Source organism: Somniosus microcephalus, chromosome 2, assembly GCF_052327205.1.
Source record: "Somniosus microcephalus isolate GS21.2 chromosome 2, FLI_Smic_1.0, whole genome shotgun sequence".
Taxonomy (NCBI): domain Eukaryota; kingdom Metazoa; phylum Chordata; class Chondrichthyes; order Squaliformes; family Somniosidae; genus Somniosus; species Somniosus microcephalus.
Genome location: NC_140988.1, coordinates 664,636 through 684,152, shown reverse-complemented (window position 1 = coordinate 684,152; position 19,517 = coordinate 664,636). Strand labels below are relative to the sequence as shown.

General features: G+C 50.8%; 1 protein-coding gene across 2 annotated transcripts in view; it reads right to left on the bottom strand.

Annotated features, from left to right (window-relative positions):
• The window catches only part of LOC147122474 (complexin-1), a 312,708-nt gene that overhangs the window by 115,324 nt on the left and 177,867 nt on the right, over nucleotides 1-19,517 (bottom strand). The window contains exon 1 of one of the 2 annotated variants that reach the window (XM_086005416.1): nucleotides 17,970-18,196. The exons of the other annotated variant lie outside the window; for it this stretch is intronic. The gene's annotated coding sequence lies outside the window, so the exon portion shown is untranslated. Of the gene's footprint in view, nucleotides 1-17,969; nucleotides 18,197-19,517 lie in introns of those variants that run through there. 2 annotated transcript variants of the gene reach the window in all.

The window sequence follows — 19,517 nt, the reverse complement described above, 5'->3', positions numbered from 1 at the left end:
GAAGGTGTGCTGCATTGTCAGAGGTGCCATCTTTCAGATAAAACATGAAACTTTGGTCATAACTGCCTATACAGGTAGATGTCAAAGATCTAATACTGTTTGCAAGAAGGACAAGCGATTCATTCTCCTGGTGTCCGCCTTCAGTGCACCAGCGCAGCCTTCAGTGCACCAGCGCAGCCTTCAGTGTACCAGTGCAGACTTCAGTGCACCAGCGCAGCCTTCAGTGTACCAGCGCAGCCTTCAGTGCACCAGCGCAGCCTTCAGTGAGCCAGCGCAGCCTTCAGTGCACCAGCGCAGCCTTCAGTGCACCAGCGCAGCCTTCAGTGAGCCAGCGCAGCCTTCAGTGCACCAGCGCAGCCTTCAGTGCACCAGCGCAGCCTTCAGTGCACCAGCACAGCCTTCAGTGCACCAGCGCAGCCTTCAGTGCACCAGTGCACCAGCGCAGCCTTCAGAGCACCAGCGCAGCCTTCAGTGCACCAGCGCAGCCTTCAGTGCACCAGCGCAGCCTTCAGTGCACCAGCGCAGCCTTCAGTGGGCCAGCGCAGCCTTCAGTGCACCAGCGCAGCATTCAGTGTACCAGCGCAGCCTTCAGTGCACCAGCGCAGCATTCAGTGCACCAGCGCAGCCTTCAGTGCACCAGCGCAGCCTTCAGTGCACCAGCGCAGCCTTCAGTGCACCAGCGCAGCATTCAGTGTACCAGCGCAGCCTTCAGTGCACCAGCGCAGCCTTCAGTGAGCCAGTGCAGACTTCAGTGGGCCAGTGCAGACTTCAGTGAGCCAGTGCAGCCTTCAGTGCACCAGCGCAGACTTCAGTGGGCCAGTGCAGACTTCAGTGGGCCAGTGCAGACTTCAGTGAGCCAGTGCAGACTTCAGTGGGCCAGTGCAGACTTCAGTGGGCCAGTGCAGACTTCAGTGCACCAGTGCAGCCTTCAGTGCACCAGTGCAGACTTCAGTGGGCCAGTGCAGACTTCAGTGAGCCAGTGCAGCCTTCAGTGCACCAGTGCAGACTTCAGTGGGCCAGTGCAGACTTCAGTGAGCCAGTGCAGACTTCAGTGGGCCAGTGCAGACTTCAGTGGGCCAGTGCAGACTTCAGTGAGCCAGTGCAGCCTTCAGTGCACCAGTGCAGACTTCAGTGAGCCAGTGCAGCCTTCAGTGCACCAGTGCAGACTTCAGTGGGCCAGTGCAGACTTCAGTGAGCCAGTGCAGACTTCAGTGAGCCAGTGCAGACTTCAGTGTACCAGTGCAGCCTTCAGTGCACCAGTGCAGCCTTCAGTGTACCAGTGCAGACTTCAGTGAGCCAGTGCAGACTTCAGTGAGCCAGTGCAGCCTTCAGTGAGCCAGTGCAGACTTCAGTGGGCCAGTGCAGACTTCAGTGAGCCAGTGCAGCCTTCAGTGCACCAGTGCAGACTTCAGTGGGCCAGTGCAGACTTCAGTGGGCCAGTGCAGACTTCAGTGGGCCAGTGCAGACTTCAGTGAGCCAGTGCAGACTTCAGTGGGCCAGTGCAGACTTCAGTGAGCCAGTGCAGACTTCAGTGAGCCAGTGCAGACTTCAGTGGGCCAGTGCAGACTTCAGTGAGCCAGTGCAGACTTCAGTGGGCCAGTGCAGACTTCAGTGGGCCAGTGCAGACTTCAGTGAGCCAGTGCAGACTTCAGTGGGCCAGTGCAGACTTCAGTGGGCCAGTGCAGACCTCAGTGGGCCAGTGCAGACTTCAGTGAGCCAGTGCAGACTTCAGTGAGCCAGTGCAGACTTCAGTGGGCCAGTGCAGACTTCAGTGAGCCAGTGCAGACTTCAGTGGGCCAGTGCAGACTTCAGTGGGCCAGTGCAGACTTCAGTGGGCCAGTGCAGACTTCAGTGAGCCAGTGCAGACTTCAGTGGGCCAGTGCAGACTTCAGTGAGCCAGTGCAGACTTCAGTGAGCCAGTGCAGACTTCAGTGAGCCAGTGCAGACTTCAGTGGGCCAGTGCAGACTTCAGTGGGCCAGTGCAGACTTCAGTGAGCCAGTGCAGACTTCAGTGAGCCAGTGCAGACTTCAGTGGGCCAGTGCAGACTTCAGTGAGCCAGTGCAGACTTCAGTGAGCCAGTGCAGACTTCAGTGAGCCAGTGCAGACTTCAGTGAGCCAGTGCAGACTTCAGTGAGCCAGTGCAGACTTCAGTGAGCCAGTGCAGACTTCAGTGAGCCAGTGCAGACTTCAGTGAGCCAGTGCAGACTTCAGTGGGCCAGTGCAGACTTCAGTGAGCCAGTGCAGACTTCAGTGAGCCAGTGCAGCCTTCAGTGAGCCAGTGCAGACTTCAGTGAGCCAGTGCAGACTTCAGCGGGCCAGTGCAGACTTCAGTGAGCCAGTGCAGCCTTCAGTGCACCAGTGCAGACTTCAGTGGGCCAGTGCAGACTTCAGTGGGCCAGTGCAGACTTCAGTGAGCCAGTGCAGACTTCAGCGGGCCAGTGCAGACTTCAGTGGGCCAGTGCAGACTTCAGTGAGCCAGTGCAGCCTTCAGTGGGCCAGTGCAGACTTCAGTGGGCCAGTGCAGCCTTCAGTGGGCCAGTGCAGACTTCAGTGAGCCAGTGCAGACTTCAGTGGGCCAGTGCAGACTTCAGTGAGCCAGTGCAGAGTTCAGTGAGCCAGTGCAGACTTCAGTGAGCCAGTGCAGACTTCAGTGGGCCAGTGCAGACTTCAGTGAGCCAGTGCAGACTTCAGTGGGCCAGTGCAGACTTCAGTGAGCCAGTGCAGACTTCAGTGAGCCAGTGCAGACTTCAGTGAGCCAGTGCAGACTTCAGTGAGCCAGTGCAGACTTCAGTGGGCCAGTGCAGACTTCAGTGAGCCAGTGCAGACTTCAGTGAGCCAGTGCAGACTTCAGTGAGCCAGTGCAGACTTCAGTGAGCCAGTGCAGACTTCAGTGAGCCAGTGCAGACTTCAGTGAGCCAGTGCAGCCTTCAGTGGGCCAGTGCAGACTTCAGTGTGCCAGTGCAGACTTCAGTGGGCCAGTGCAGACTTCAGTGGGCCAGTGCAGACTTCAGTGAGCCAGTGCAGACTTCAGTGAGCCAGTGCAGACTTCAGTGAGCCAGTGCAGACTTCAGTGGGCCAGTGCAGACTTCAGTGAGCCAGTGCAGACTTCAGTGGGCCAGTGCAGACTTCAGTGAGCCAGTGCAGACTTCAGTGAGCCAGTGCAGACTTCAGTGAGCCAGTGCAGACTTCAGTGGGCCAGTGCAGACTTCAGTGAGCCAGTGCAGACTTCAGTGGGCCAGTGCAGACTTCAGTGAGCCAGTGCAGACTTCAGTGAGCCAGTGCAGACTTCAGTGAGCCAGTGCAGACTTCAGTGGGCCAGTGCAGACTTCAGTGGGCCAGTGCAGACTTCAGTGAGCCAGTGCAGACTTCAGTGGGCCAGTGCAGACTTCAGTGTGCCAGTGCAGACTTCAGTGGGCCAGTGCAGACTTCAGTGAGCCAGTGCAGACTTCAGTGAGCCAGTGCAGACTTCAGTGAGCCAGTGCAGACTTCTTTGGGCCAGTGCAGACTTCAGTGAGCCAGTGCAGACTTCAGTGGGCCAGTGCAGCCTTCAGTGGGCCAGTGCAGACTTCAGTGGGCCAGTGCAGACTTCAGTGAGCCAGTGCAGACTTCAGTGGGCCAGTGCAGACTTCAGTGGGCCAGTGCAGACTTCAGTGAGCCAGTGCAGACTTCAGTGGGCCAGTGCAGACTTCAGTGGGCCAGTGCAGACTTCAGTGGGCCAGTGCAGACTTCAGTGAGCCAGTGCAGACTTCAGTGAGCCAGTGCAGACTTCAGTGGGCCAGTGCAGACTTCAGTGAGCCAGTGCAGACTTCAGTGAGCCAGTGCAGACTTCAGTGGGCCAGTGCAGACTTCAGTGGGCCAGTGCAGACTTCAGTGAGCCAGTGCAGACTTCAGTGAGCCAGTGCAGACTTCAGTGAGCCAGTGCAGACTTCAGTGGGCCAGTGGAGACTTCAGTGGGCCAGTGCAGACTTCAGTGAGCCAGTGCAGACTTCAGTGAGCCAGTGCAGACTTCAGTGAGCCAGTGCAGACTTCAGTGAGCCAGTGCAGACTTCAGTGGGCCAGTGCAGACTTCAGTGGGCCAGTGCAGACTTCAGTGAGCCAGTGCAGACTTCAGTGAGCCAGTGCAGACTTCAGTGAGCCAGTGCAGACTTCAGTGGGCCAGTGCAGACTTCAGTGAGCCAGTGCAGACTTCAGTGAGCCAGTGCAGACTTCAGTGGGCCAGTGCAGACTTCAGTGGGCCAGTGCAGACTTCAGTGAGCCAGTGCAGACTTCAGTGAGCCAGTGCAGACTTCAGTGAGCCAGTGCAGCCTTCAGTGAGCCAGTGCAGACTTCAGTGGGCCAGTGCAGACTTCAGTGTACCAGTGCAGCCTTCGGTCGCCTGAGGAAGAGAGTGTTTGAAGACCAGGACCTCAAACCCGGCACTAAGCTCATGGTCTACAGGGCAGCAGTGATACCCGCCCTGCTGTATGCCTCAGAGACATGGACCATGTACAGCAGGCACCTCAAAGCACTGGCGAGGTACCACCAACACTGCCTCCGCAAGATCCTGCAAATCCATTGGCAGGATAGGCGCACCAACGTCAGTGTTCTTGCTCAGGCCAACATCCTCAGCATCGAAGATCTGACCATGCTCAATCAGCTCCGATGGACGGGTCACATCGTTCGCATTCCCGATACGAGACTCCCAAAACAAACGCTCTACTCGGAGCACCGGCACGGCAAGAGAGCCCCAGGTGGGCAGAGGAAACACTTCAAGGACACCCTCAAAGCCTCTTTGAAAAAGTGCAACATCCCCACTGACACCTGGGAATCCCTGGCCCAAGACCGCACAAAGTGGAGGAGAAGCATCCGGGAAGGCGCCGAACACCTCGAGTCTCTTCGCCGGGAGCAAGCGGAAGCCAAGCGCAGGCAGAGCAAGGAGCGCACGTCAACCCAAGCACCCCACCCACCCGCCCCTTCAACCACCGTCTGCCCCACCTGTGACAGAGACTGTAGGTCCCGCATTGGACTCATCAGTCACCTGGGAACTCATTCTTAATGTGGAAGCAAGTCATCCTCGGTCCCGAGGGACTGCCTAAGAAGAAGTAGTGGTCCTGGCCAATGTTTCCCTCTCCACCATCACCAGAAACAGATTAATTGCCTATTTATCTCTCTTTGTAGGACCTTGCTGTGCGTAAATTGGCTGCCGCAGTGACTGCAGTTCAGAAAAAATTAATTGATTATAAATCACGTTTTGACATCTTGTGGATGTGATAAGACGTGCAAGTTCCATCTCTATTGTCCAAAGCATCAAATGTTTGCTCTCCAACATCAGTGGCACTGAGGAAATCTGTGAAACAACAAACGACTGACCGACATGCTGTGCTAGAAATAGGAGACACGTCCTCCACGATTCAGTCTTGACAAAGGGTTTCGACCTGAAACGTTGACTCTGTTTTTCTCTCCACGGATGTTGCCTGGCCTGCTGAGTTTTTCCAGCATTTTCTGTTGTTATTCCTCCACGACCCATATCGTCAGATATGAATTTCAGCTTGGGATGCTGCCGGCATCACTCCTGACTCGAGCGTGGCCTCCTGTACCGGCCCGCCCTTTGGGGTCAGAGTAGGCCGCCTGGCACCTGAAAAGGCTCGCTACATGACCCCATTTCTTGGCCGCCGAGTCTCCTGGGGTAGGAGTGTCTGAATTCGAAACCACTCTTGCAGCACTTTCATAACGAGCAGTTGCCAGTAACAGATGTTTTTCCACATCAGCATGTCTGAGAATTCCTCCCCAGGGACTCCCAGTTCTTTTTCTAATAGAACCTAAACCACTGGATGTTTTCAAGGCTGCAGATGGGCATTTCAGTCAATTGTCATCTTCAACAGCGATGTGCTGAGAATGCCGCCACACAACGGAGCAATTGGTGTCATTGCTGGAGTTTAGAGTCAATCTATTAAACAAATTGATTTAACTAGATTCAATGCTGCAACCTCTTTGTTCCAGTTCATTCCTTCTCCTCCTGTAATAGCTTTTTACTGAAGCCCTTTCCGTGTCTGTTTGGACCTTGTGAGGTGCAAGGTTTTGTGACTGAATAAATGTGAGTTCTGTTCCAGTTTTTCTGCGAATTGCATTTCTTGAGCTTCATTCACTGGACCCCACGGTCCTCCAATTATCTTTTTTAATAATTGCAGTTTCAAGTGTATTTACTTGATCATTTATTTGGTTAATTGCCCAGCTCTTAACCTAGTTAAAGACTGAATTACCATTTTTACCTTGTGTTTTTGCAGTTATTTAATCTTTTCATTTCCTTCTTATGGTGGTTTTATTTCCTAGTTAATGTTATGCTTTCACATTCATTTCTCTGGGGTTTGTTTGTCTGTGCAATCAACTCACGTGTATTTGAAACGTGTAAATTGTGCAGTGACATTCTGAGCCTGATTTGCAAACTGCATATTCTGAATATACCCATAGGCATAATTCTGCCAAGTGCAGGTTTGCCTGCCTGGATTGGCAATGTGTGCAGGACCTTCAATGTTATACCAGGGAGGAGGAGGGAACACGCAGTTGCTTGTCCATAGTCACCTTGCGTTCCACGGCTGTGAAGAAACTGTGTCCAGTAATTTTTTATCATTAAACCCGTCAGTCCCTGTCTCCATCAGTAGAGAGGTTCTGCAAGGGATAGTGGCCCCAAAATCTCTTACAAAAATGTTTAAACATTATTATAAGGGAAGGGTTATTTAATAACAACAGTGTTAATTCCCCCATTCAGTGCTGTGTGGGTTTGATTGTGCATGTAGCTCACTTGCAGGGCTGTAGAATCTTGGCCTGTATTTTGCTGATATGGGGCATCTCGCGGTGTGCCCTGTTAATTAGACTTTTTCCCACACCCTTCAGCTTAAATGTTTTTGCTCTGTAACTTGCTGGGAGTGCGAGCTGATAACAGGGCACCTGGGACCACGGTGAACGGCGGGACCAACAAACTATCTCCTCAACCTTGTGACAAAAGAACCAAAGGTGACATGAGGAAAGACTTCTTTACGCAGCGAGTGGTTAGGACCTGGAATGCACTGCCTGGAAGGGTGGTGGAGGCAGACTCAATCATGGCTTTGAAAAAGGAATTGGATAAGTACCTGAAGGAAAAAAATTGCAGGGCTCCGGGGAAAGGGCGGGGGAGTGGGACTAGCGGAAGTGCTCCTGCAGAGAGCCGGCACGGGCTCGACGGGCCGAAGGTGTACAATGTTGCAAAGATTAGTGGTAGGCCAGAGGATTGGGACATTTTTAGAAACCAGCAAAGGATGACTAAAAAAATTATAAAGAGGGAGAAGATAGAGTATGAGAGTAAACTAGCAAATAATATAAAAACAGACAGTAAGAGCTTTTACAGGTATATAAAAAGGAAGCGAGTAGCTAAAGTAAACATTGGTCCCTTAGAGGATGAGACTGGGGAATTAATAGTGAGAAATAGAGAAATGGCAGAGACTCTAAACAATTATTTTGAATCGGTCTTCACGGTGGAAGACACTAAAAGCATCCCAATAATAATAGATAATCAAGGGGCTATAGGGAGGGAGGAACTTAAAACAATCTCTATCACTGGAGAAAAAGCACTAGGCAAACTAATGGGGCTAAAGGCCGACAACTCCCCTGGACCTGATGGCCAACATCCTATGGGTCTTAAAAGAAGTGGCTGCAGAGATAGTGGATGCATTGGTTGTAATCTACCAAAATTCCCTGGATTCTGGAGAAGTCCCAGCGGATTGGAAAACCGCAAATGTAACGCCACTATTCAAGAAAGGAGGGAGACAGAAAGCAGGAAACTATAGGCCAGTTAGCCTAACATCTGTCACTGGGAAAATGCTGGAATCCATTACTAAGGAGGTAATAAATAGCAGGACATTTAGAAAATCATAAGACAATCAAGCAGAGTCAACATGGTTTTATGAAAGGGAAATCGTGTTTGACAAATTTGCAAGAGTTCTTTGAGGATGTAACGAACAGGGTGGATAAAGGGGAACCAGTGGATGTGGTGTATTTGGATTTCCAGAGGGCATTTGATAAGGTGCCACATAAAAGGTTACAAGAGCGCACGGGGTTGGGGGTAATATTTTGGCATGGATAGGGGATTGGCTAACTAACAGAAAACAGAGAGTAGGGATAAATGGGCCATTTTCCAGTTGGCAACCAGTAACTAGTGGGGTGCCACAGGGATCAGTGCTGGGGCCTCAACTATTTACAATCTATATTAATGACTTGGATGAAGGGACCGAGTGTACTGTAGCCAAATTTGCTGATGATACAAAGATAGGTGGGAAAGCAAATTGTGAGGAGGACACAGAGTCTGCAAAGGGATATAGAGAGGTTAAGTGAGTGGGCAAAAATTTGGCAGATGGAGTACAATGTGGGAAAATGTGAGGTTATCCACTTTGGAAGGAAAAATGAAAAAGCAAATTATTATTTAAATGGTGTGACTACAAAATGCTGCACTACAAAGGGATCTGGGGGTCCTAGTACATGAAACACAAAAACTTAGCATGTAGGTACAGCAAGCAATTAGGAAGGCTAATGGAATGTTGGCCTTTATTGCAAGGGGTATGGAGTATAAAAGTAGGGAAGTTTTGATGCAACTTTACAGTGCACTGGTGAGACCGCACCTGGAGTACTGCGTACAGTTGTGGTCTCCATATTTAAGGAAGGATATACTTGCATTAGAGGCAGTTCAGAGAAGGTTCACCAGGTTGATTCCTGGGATGAAGGGGTTGACGTATGACGAAAGGTTGGGCCTATACTCATTGGAGTTTAGAACAATGAGAGGTGATCTTATTGAAACATATAAGATTCTGAGGGGGATTGACAGGGTGGATGCTGAGAGGATGTTTCCCCTCGTGGGGGTATCTAGAACTAGGGGGCATAGTCTCTGGATAAGGGGTCGCCCATTTAAGACAGAGATGAGGGAGAATTTCTTCTCTCAGAGGGTCGTGAATCTTTGGAATTCTCTACCCCGGAGAGCTGTGGAGGCGGAGTCACTGAATATATTCAAGGCGGAGATTGACAGACATTTGAACTACAGGGGAGTCAAACGGTATGGGGAGAGAGCGGGAAAGTGGTGCTGAGGACAAGATTGGGTCAGCCATGATCTCATTGAATGGCGGAGCAGGCTCGAGAGGCCGAGTGGCCTCCTTCTGTGCCATAAGCATTCTGTGATTCTATGATTCTAAGCAATGAGTTTAAAGGATAGAGAAAGAAACAGAGGAACGACGGAGAAGGAAATCGGGTGAATTGGAGTCAAATCAGGTCCAGAGAGAGAAAGAAAGAGTGGATTAAGGTCCAGTGAGAGAAAGAAAGAGTGGATTAAGGTACAGAGAGAGAAAGAAAGAGTGGATTAAGGTCCAGAGAGAGAAAGAAAGAGTGGATTAAGGTCCAGAGAGAGAAAGAAAGAGTGGATTAAGGTACAGAGAGAGAAAGAAAGAGTGGATTAAGGTCCAGAGAGAGAAAGAAAGAGTGGATTAAGGTACAGAGAGAGAAAGAAAGAGTGGATTAAGGTCCAGAGAGAAAAAGAAAGAGTGGATTAAGAGACAGAAAGGAAAAGTAAGAAAAAAATTTTTAAATGAAAAATTTGACAATTGTTAAATATCCAGCAACAATTTACCACCTGCTGGAATGAGACTCCACGCTTTAAATTGTTCCCATTCTGGGCCAGAGGTTTGATTGGCATTGCATTTACAAGTATCAATTCGTTAAAAAGGTACTTATGCTGTTAATTACCAGACTTAATGAGTTTAGTAGGCAATTAATGTGCAAATCCAGCAAGTTCTTAAAAATAACAGAGGGCAAGACGCCATTTGTGCGAAGGAAATGGCTGAGCGGCGTAAATCGACCAGCAGGTTCTGGTGATTCACAACTCACAGCACATCTCTTAATCCCCTGAACCTGCCGGCCGATTTGCGTATTAATAACAGGGTGCGGCGCCTACGCACCATTATTGTTCTAGGATGATTTGGGCCATTCAGCCATTGAGTTGATCTTAAATTTTTTCCCCCCAGTGTATAGATATGAATAAGACCAGTTTTCTACCACTTTGTAGCTCTACTTAATGAAATGCCCAGAAAATAATATTTTTCTCTGGAGTTTGGGGGAGTTTTGAGGTATTTTTACAGTGGAGACCTCTTGACATTTTTCCCTCGGTGGATAAGGATGACTATTCACGTGAATTTAAACTTCACTGTGGCTTTGTAGAGTCTGACAATAACATTTATGGAAGAACTGGATCGATATTTAAAGCAGTGGGCAATTGAGAGGTATTGGTTTTTAAGACTGGACGGATGAACATGTAAGATTCTGAGGGGGTTTGACAGGGTCGATGCTGAGAGGCTGTTTCCCCTGGCTGGAGAGTCTAGAACCAGGGGTCACAGTCTCAGGATAAGGGGTCGGTCATTTAGGACTGAGATGAGGAGGAATTTCTTCACTCAGAGGGTTGTGAATCTTTGGAATTCTCTGCCCCAGAGGGCTGTGGAGGCTCAGTCGTTGAGTATATTCAAGGCGGAGATCGATAGGTTTTTGGACTCTGGGGGAATCAAGGGATATGGGGATCGGGCGGGAAAGTGGAGTTGAGGTCGAAGATCAGCCATGATCTTATTGAATGGCGGAGCAGGCTCGAGGGGCCGAATGGCGGAGCAGGCTCGAGGGCCGTGTGGCTGACTCCTGCTCCTAATTCTTATGTTTTTATCTACACTTTCCTATTTTCCACAGTCCTACTAGTCAGACTTTGAAGGGTTTCTGGAATAAATCAGACCAAGAGATCACATGAGCGCCATGAGTGGGGAGAGGCTGGAATTCATTTGCAAAATTCCTGTTCCAAACACATCCTCTTCTGGGATACATCCTCCGCTGCCCTCGATTGGATTTCTGTTACCACTGCTCCTGGTTTCGATTCAGACTGCTCTATCAATAGGATTCAAGCTCAAAATATGATCAAAATGTACCATTTCTGGGTGTGGTATTGTCAACTCTCACATTTTCATCATGAGAGACACGATTTCAGAGTGAAATAAAGCTTCACTCGCAATGGAGCGCACAAATCTCCAAATTTTGTTGAAAAACAGTATGCGATTCGAAGTTCAGCGGACAATGTCCTCTTCTCGGCCTGTTAGAAATGGCAGCAGCCTTTGAGTGAGTGAGTGACTCGGGGATGGCAGCGGTGGGGAGGGGGAGAGGAGGGGTGGAGGGGAGGTGGAGGGGGAGGGGAGGGGGAGGGGAGAGGGGAGGGGTGGGAGGGGAGGGGAGGGGTGAAGGGTGGGAGGGGTGGGTGGGGAGGGGGGAGGGGTGGGTGGGGAGGGGGAGGGGAGGGGTGGGAGGGGAGGGGTGGGTGGAGGGGGAGGGGAGGGGGGAGGGGTGGGTGGGGAGGGGGAGGGGGATGGGAGGGGGAGGGGAGTAGTGGGAGGGGAGGGGTGGGTGGGGAGAGGGGGGAGGGGGAGGGGGCTGAGGGGGAGGGGAGAGGGGTGGGTGGGGAGGGTGGGGTGGGGGGAGGGGTGGATGGGGAGGGGAGGGGGAAGGGAGGGGGAGGGGTGGAGGGGGAGGGGAGGGGGAGTGGTGGGGAGGGGTGGGGTGGGGGGAGGGGAGAGGGGGAGGGTTGGAGGGGGAGGGGTGGGGGGAGGGGAGGGGAGGGGTGGAGGGGGAGGGGGAGGGGAGGGGTGGGGGGAGGGGTGGAGGGGGAGGGAAGGGGTGGAGGGGGAGGGGAGGGGGGGGGAGGGGGAAGGGAGGGGAGGTGGAGAGGTGGGGGAGGGGAGGGGAGGGGGAGGGGAGGGGTGGAGGGGGAGGGGAGGAGTGGAGGGGGAGGGGAGGGGTGGAGGGGAGGAGGGAGGGGGGAGGGGTGGAAGGGGAGGGGAGTGGAGGGGGGAGGGGTGGGGTGGAGGGGAGGGGTGGAGGGGGAGGGGAGGGGTGGGGGGAGGGGTGGAGGGGGAGGGGAGGGGAGGGGTGGAGGGGGAGGGGGAGGGGAGGAGTGGAGGGGGAGGGGAGGGGTGGAGGGGAGGGGAGGAGGGGAGGAGGGAGGGGTGGAGGGAGGGTGGAGGGGGGGAGGGGAGGGGGAGGGGAGGAGTGGAGGGGGAGGGGAGGGGTGGAGGGGAGGGGTGGAGGGGAGGTGGAGAGGTGGGGGAGGGGAGGGGGGAGGGGGGTGGGTGGGGAGGGGAGGGGGAGGGGAGGGGTGGGTGGGGAGGGGGAGGGGAGGGGTTGTAAACGCGCAAGGCAAGTATCCAACTCACTCATCAAGTGTGATGTGGATGTCTTGTGAATTATTGAGGCGGGTTGACCTGGTGTAAGCAGGGTCAGGGCTGCAGTCACTGCAAACATGCGATCATCTCATTTTCCACCCAACAGTTAAAACCTACAACTTCTTCAGATAATAGCCTGCTGACTCTGCAAAATTCTACATATGCAGTTGGATTGTAGCCACTGCTGTTATGTGGGTTTATATTTTGTTTTTGTTTGTAGCACAAACAATATTCCAATAAATTAACGGCCATTTTAACACCGGATTCCAATCTTTCCTGGTCTGTTGTACTTTAATTACACTGGTACATGGAAGAGTGTCGAACACTGGCTTACAGCTTATGTTATCTCAAAGAAGGAGATTAATTGGCCAGAAGTTGATAACAACAACAACTTGTATTTAAGTGCCTTTAAAGTAGTAAAACGTCCCAAGGTTGCTTCACGGGAGCGATTATCAGGCAACATTTGACACCGAGCCACATAAGGAGATATTAGGACAGGTGACCAAAAGCTTGGTCAAAGAGGGAGGTTTGAAGGAGCGTCTTAAAGGAGGAGAGAGAGGCGGAGAGGTTTACGGAGGGAATTCCAGAGCTCAGGGCCCAGGCAGCTGAAGGCACGGCCGCCAATGGTGGAGCGATGGAAATCAGAGATGCGCAAGAGGCCAGAATTGGAGGAGCGCAGCGATCACGGGGGGTGGGGGGTTGTACTGCTGGAGGAGATTATGTTCCAGAAACCGTCAAAAGCAGACGAGGCTGTCCTGCGAGTGAAGGGTCAGCGGGGCCACTGATCCACCTGCTCCTGCTCCAAGTTCTTATCTTCTTATGTCAGTAATCGGTTAGTGACGGCTGATGGCGCTTCCTGTCCAGGAGCAAAGGTCAGCGAGGGGTCGGGTAGGGTCGGGAAAACAATAGCAACTCATGATTTCTTACCAACTCTCATGATTTTTAAGAGTTTGTTTCATGATTTTCGGACTCTAGGGATACAAGAGGATTTGAGTACAGGAGTAAAGATGTCTTACTGCAATTATATAGGGCCTTGGTGAGACCACACCTGGAGTACTGTGTACAGTTTTGGTCTCCTTACCTAAGGAAGGATATACTTGCCATAGGGGGAGTGCAACGAAGGTTCACCAGACTGGTTCCTGGGATGGCGGGACTGTCGTATGAGAAGAGATTGAGTAAACTAGGCCTGTATTCTCTTGAATTCAGAAGAATGAGAGGGGATCTCATTGAAGCATACAAAATTATTACAGGGCTTGATAGGGTGGATGCTGGGAGAATGTTTCCCTTAGCTGGGGAGTCTAGAACCAGGGGCCACAGCCTCAGGATAAAGGGCCGGCCATTCAGGACTGAGATGAGAAGAAATTTCTTCACACAGAGGGTGGTGAATCTTTGGAATTCTCTACCCCAGAGGGCTGTGGAGGCTCAGTCATTGGGTATATTCAAAACAGAAGTCGATAGATTTCTGACTAGTAAGGGCATCAGGGGATATGGCGACAGGGCCGGTGAATGGGGTTGAGGCAGAAGATCAGACATGATCTCATTGAATGGCGGAGCAGGCTCGAAGGGCCGAATGGCCGACTCCTGCTCCTATCTCTTATGTTCTTATGTTCTTATATGGGGATCAGGTGGGAAAGTGGAGTTGAGGTCGAAGACCAGCCATGATTTTATTGAATGGCGGAGCAGGCTCGAGTGGCCTACTTCTTATTTATAAGAGGGTGGTGTTGGCAATACTGTGGATGGCTTTTCTGAAATTTTTCCAGAAGTAAAGGGTTTGTAACCTTACAGGAGTCTTTCTTGCCCGTGATCTTGTCTGCACTTGTCTTATCCTCACCTGTCGCGCTCACACCACAGGTGCTTTGGTGACACCACAAGAGCAGCTTTCTGGGCTGACTCCTCGGGGGCAGATTTCTGTATCCTTTCTCTAAATTTAAATTCACTGGTGCTCAAGGGAAAGCAGCTGTTTACTCATTCGGAAATTAAAGGCAAGCCTGATTTCTACTGGTCTGCACTACCGGGGTAATGTTCTGGTTTCACACTGCCCACCAGCAGCGGGAAAGTCAGGTACATACTGCGCCTGCGCCTCTGATCTGCAGTATCAGCGAGCAAGGGTCCCAGCCTGCCGTGTGGAGCAAGAAAATGAACCCTTGCATCAGAAGCATTCACTTTCAGTGCAAGATCGCTATTCCACTTTAAAGGAATTATAGTCCTTAATTGGGAATTGCTGGCACGAGTATTGTGTCCAGTTCTGGTCACCACACTTTAGGAAGGATGTGAAGGCCCTTGAGAGGGTGCAGAGGGGATTTACCAGAATGGTTCCGGGGATGGGGGATCTTAGCGACAAGGACAGGTTGGAGAAGCTGGATTTGTTTTCATTAGAGCAAAGGAGGTTGAGGGGTGATTTGATAGAGGTGTACAAGATTATGACGGGTTTGGATAGGCTAGACGGGAAAAGGCTGTTCCCACTAGTTAATGGTACAAGGGCTGGGGGACACAGATTTAAGGTTTTGGGCAAGAGATACAGGGGGGAATGTGATAAAAACCTTTTTACGCAGCGAGTGGTGAGGACCTGGAACTCGCTGCCGACGGAAGTGGTGGAAGCGGAGACACTTAGGCCTAGAAATTCAGTATAGCCACGTTTGGGGCGCTACAGCCGGGCGGCCGCTAAAGTTTGCGCCCGGCGCAACTTCGCGCCACCTTCACCGATATTCAGTGGCATCGCCCCAAGAGGTTGCTGCTGCGCTAAAGCAGGCGATGCACGACTATCATTAGGCGCTAAGCCGGCGATCCGGGGCGCTAACACCGAGGACGGGCGCAGCGCAGGTGTGGCGAGTTGCTCAATGAAGGCAGACACGCTGGCGCCGGTCAGCTCTTAAAGGGGAAGGGTCGACTTGTTTGGCTGCCATGCCCTGCACACTGCAGCCCTGAAGCAAGGCCTGACCATTGCTGGTTCATCAGTTCTACGCCCTCAACCATGGAGAAGGCCGCCATTCTTCCAAAGCCGATTGCACGCTCTTGCTGCTTGTCCAGGGTCATGGGGAAGGAGATGTACTGACGTCTCCTTCTGAAAAGGGCATTGTTCACCTGGCGGATGCAGCAATGTACCGCGAACTGGGAGATGTTGGCAATGTCCCCAGTAGCGGATTGGAAGGAGCCAGTGGCATCGAAGTTGAGAGCCACCGTCACCTTCACTGCCACTGACAGAGACGTCCTGCTCCTCAGCTGTGGCTGCAGATCTCTGCGAAGCAGGTGACAGATCTCAGTGACCACCTCCCTTCTGAATCGCAGCCTCTGAACGCACTGCTCCTCAGACATGTTCAGATATGAGAACTGCTGGTGGTATACCCTGGGTGGGTAAGGCCTCCTGTGCCGACGCCTGTTGGCCAATCTCCGTCTGGCCATGACTGGCACTCGCTCACGGCGTCTCTGATCCCTTTGAATGCAATGCAGAAAGCCAACGTTTCCACCCATTGCAGCCCCCATTATATGTGGTGACTCAAGGCTATGGCACTGAAAGTGAAATCCAAGTGCAAAGCTCTGGCCTGAAGCCACAAGTACCTCTGCAAGCGCTGAGTCAAAGCAGAAAGCTCTCTGCCTTTGTCTCTCTCCAAATATCTCTCTCTCACACAGAGGGATTGGCACAAAATGGCTGCCACTTATACTGCAGGAGGAGTCCCCTTTAAATAGCGCCCCCCGCGCCCTGCAGCGACTGGGAACCGTTCCCCTCTACCAGTCGCTGGGGGCGCCAGGTGCAAAGAAGGGCAGCGCCACTGAAGTTCCGGTTTGGGGTGCACAAAGGGCGTTGCACGATGAAATGACGTCAGGATCTGCGCGTGCAGCTGAGCGCGCGCAAAGACTTTGCGCCAACGCTAAATCTCTAGTGAAGTTGGGGAGAGGCGCAGATCGCGCTGCGCCCGGTCGCTAGCCGCCTAGCGCCCAACATCTCCTCCTCCTAAGGCGCTACCGGCTGGTGCAAGCAACTGAATTTCTCCCCCTCAGTGTTTTCAAGGGGAGACTGGATCGGCACTTGAGGGAAATAAACTTGCAGGGCTCCGGGGATAGAGCGGGGGAATGGGACTGACTGGATCGCTCTACAGAGAGCCGGCACGGACTCGATGGGCTGAATGGCCTCCTTCTGTGCCATTGTGTCTTTATAAATCACCAACATTGCAGCTACGCTGCGTGGATGAGAGTGAATGAATGTTTTTATAATTATAGTAACGATACTCTTCTGCTGCGGCAGGATGGCCAGGCTCTGTGCACATGGAATGAACAGACGGTCGCTGCATATTCCTCACAACGTGTCATTAACTGCATTTCCCGAGCAGCACGCGGGATAACGACAGATTCATTCTGCATTGGAAAACATTTAACTTTAAAAGACTACCTGCTAGAAATGGGCAGTATTACATTTACAATACACAAAATAACCTCATTTAAACTACTTAATGAATCAAATGCCGTTTCACAGAGGTTTTTTGTTTTACGTCTCATCTCAATTCACAAAATAAAATTCTGCGGATGCTGGAAATCGGAATTAAAACCAGGAAGTGCTGGAAATGCTCAGCAGGTCAGGCAGCATCTGCGGAGAGAGGTCAAAGGTTAGGTTAATGTTTCCGGACCCTTCGTTTGAACCCTAATTTTAGAAACATTACTAAAATATTTTAGGGATTATTTGGGGTCAGAGAGGGGCCAGTGAGCCGGGGTGAGATTGGAAGGAGGGATGGTGGAAGTTAAGCTGAAATCCACGTGGAATACATCGGAGCCAGAGACAGTAGCTGGATTGCTGATTAAATTCCTCCCTTCCTGTATCGGATCCACCCTTGCTCACAAATATCGCCGTGATCTTCAGCGTTCCTCTAACCACTGCTCTCGTCACTTCCCGAGACCCACCCTCTCCAAAAGGCACCGTCGCTCTCAACCTGTTCCTTCAGCAGCCCCGACCCACCTTATTTCACAGGTGCCCAGTTCCATTTCATCATTTTTCTTCCTTTGAGATTGCTAAGACCACAAGCTGCAACACCTCTTGGAGGCTAACCTCCCTTACTTCCTCCGGACCCCATTCCCTCCACCGAATCTCACCCCTTGGTCGTATTTTCACTATCCTCTCTGATGCTCCTCTCTGACCCTGAACAATCCCCCAAATGTTTTTTTTAAAGACAGGTTTCTGACGAAAGCTTCCTCGACCTGAAACGTTACCTTTGTTTCTCTCTCCACAGATGCTGCCCGACCTGCTGAGTATTTACAGCATTTTCTGCCTTTACTACAGATGAATACAAGCTCTGGTTCCTCAAACACTGCAGCTAAAACTAAACACACAACAGACCCCCCCCGATCATAACCATTGTCAAACATTTTCAGGAAGATAATGGATGGAAACCAAAGCACGAAGGCTGATGTTGAGATAACTGAACACGTCAGTAACTGGTATAAAATGGTTCAATTGTTACACAGACTTAGAGCAACTGTAATCTGACAAGAGGGTGCAATCACCATAATTTAATTGAATAATTTGATTTAAATATTCAGTCAAATAGTCAAAACCAGAATTCCAATAGCTTAGCTATTTTCAGTCTTTAACAGGAGATATTCCCTTACCACATTTAGCTGCTGTACATTGTACAATTCATTTGGATTCATTAGATATAACTCTTAATTATTAGTTCTGTAATCGCCCACAATTATATCTTTACAATTACATTCAGCATATTCTCCGGTTTTGCATTCCTTACCAAAATCAATGGCTTCTGTTAAACATCTGATATATCTCAATTCGCCCAAAAGCAAAATCACTCTGTGCTCACTTCAGTGGGTTTTAATCATTTTCTTTATCGACGCAGCTCTCTGTGCTTGGCTCCTGATGAATGGCCTGATCCAAAGACTGTTTAATGGAATGAAACTTACTGCGGCATTTTCCGGCATTTTCCTGCAGTCAGCAGATTCCAATTACTAAACCCATCAAATCAAAACCCAAGTAAGTACAGCTGATGGAAAAGCCACACAAAGGCAGTGTACAGTAAACAGTGGGATTAACCCATCACAATTACTGAACAACACTCCTGTGGTTATAATCACTGCATGACCTGGGATTAGGCAAAGCTGGATATTTCAAGTAATCATGCTTATAAACGTGAGTCTGTGAGTTTTCATATATTAATGCTCTGTATCTGTGCATCTTAATCCAGCTAATCCCAATTTTAACCTGGGAAAAAAAGTGCTTTGAGGAGGGATTTAGATTGTGAGAAAGCTGCTGTGGAAGTGATCATGCTGGAGGTTTCTTGAGAAGGAAAGAATCTCTAACCAGCTTACATCTGAGGTTGCAAATACTCAGCATCTCATTCAAACCTGCCAGCAAGTCTTACCAAAAAAATAACCAATTTCACATTCAGACATGTCCCTGTTCAGAGTTCTGTCCATCACACTTTCCTCTCTCCTGTTCTGTGCTAAATTACTGCACTGATAATTCACTGGTGTATCTCTCTCCTAACTGCACCATTGAATCACTTTTCAGATTTTACAAGTAGAGATTGTTAAAGTTGTTTTTTACCGATTTCCACCAATAGATTCCTGATGATTTTGGGTTGGTGGATCAGGAGAAAACAATTTCCAGTCAATTCTCACTTGCAAAATCCCAAACTCTCCCTTGTCTTTGTCTTAAGAACATAAGAAATAGGAACAGGAGTCAGCCATTCGGCCCCTCGAGCCTGCTCCGCCATTCAATAAGATCATGGCTGATCATCGACCTCATCTCCACTTTTCCACCAGATCTCCATATCCCTCGATTCCCCTAGAGTCCAAAAATCTACCTCAGCCTTGAATATACTCAATGACTCAGCATCCACAGCTCTCTTCAGCTCAGGTCCCAAGAGGCACAGGCATCGCACCAATGACATCATCGCACCAATGACATCATTGCACCAATGACATCATCACATGTATCTACTGCAGGGGATGTGTGTCACATGAAGAATAAACACCGTGCATTGTGTCTGATGATGTCAGGCGGGGGGGCGAGTGCGATCGGTGTGGGGGGGTGGGGAGAGGCTGATCGAGGGGCGATGCCAGGGGGGTGAGGCCGATTGGGGGTGGGGGCCGGGGGTGGGAGAGGCCGATCTGTAGTGGTGAATCAAGGTTGCCACTGGCAGTGCCATTATCCAAGGCAACCTCTGCAGTGGAAGATGTTGAAAGCCATGGTTGAGCCTCTGGAAATGCTGGACACCAGGGCCTGAGAAAACCTCTTCCCAGCTTAGAAAGCAACAACCAAATTGCCATTTCATCCT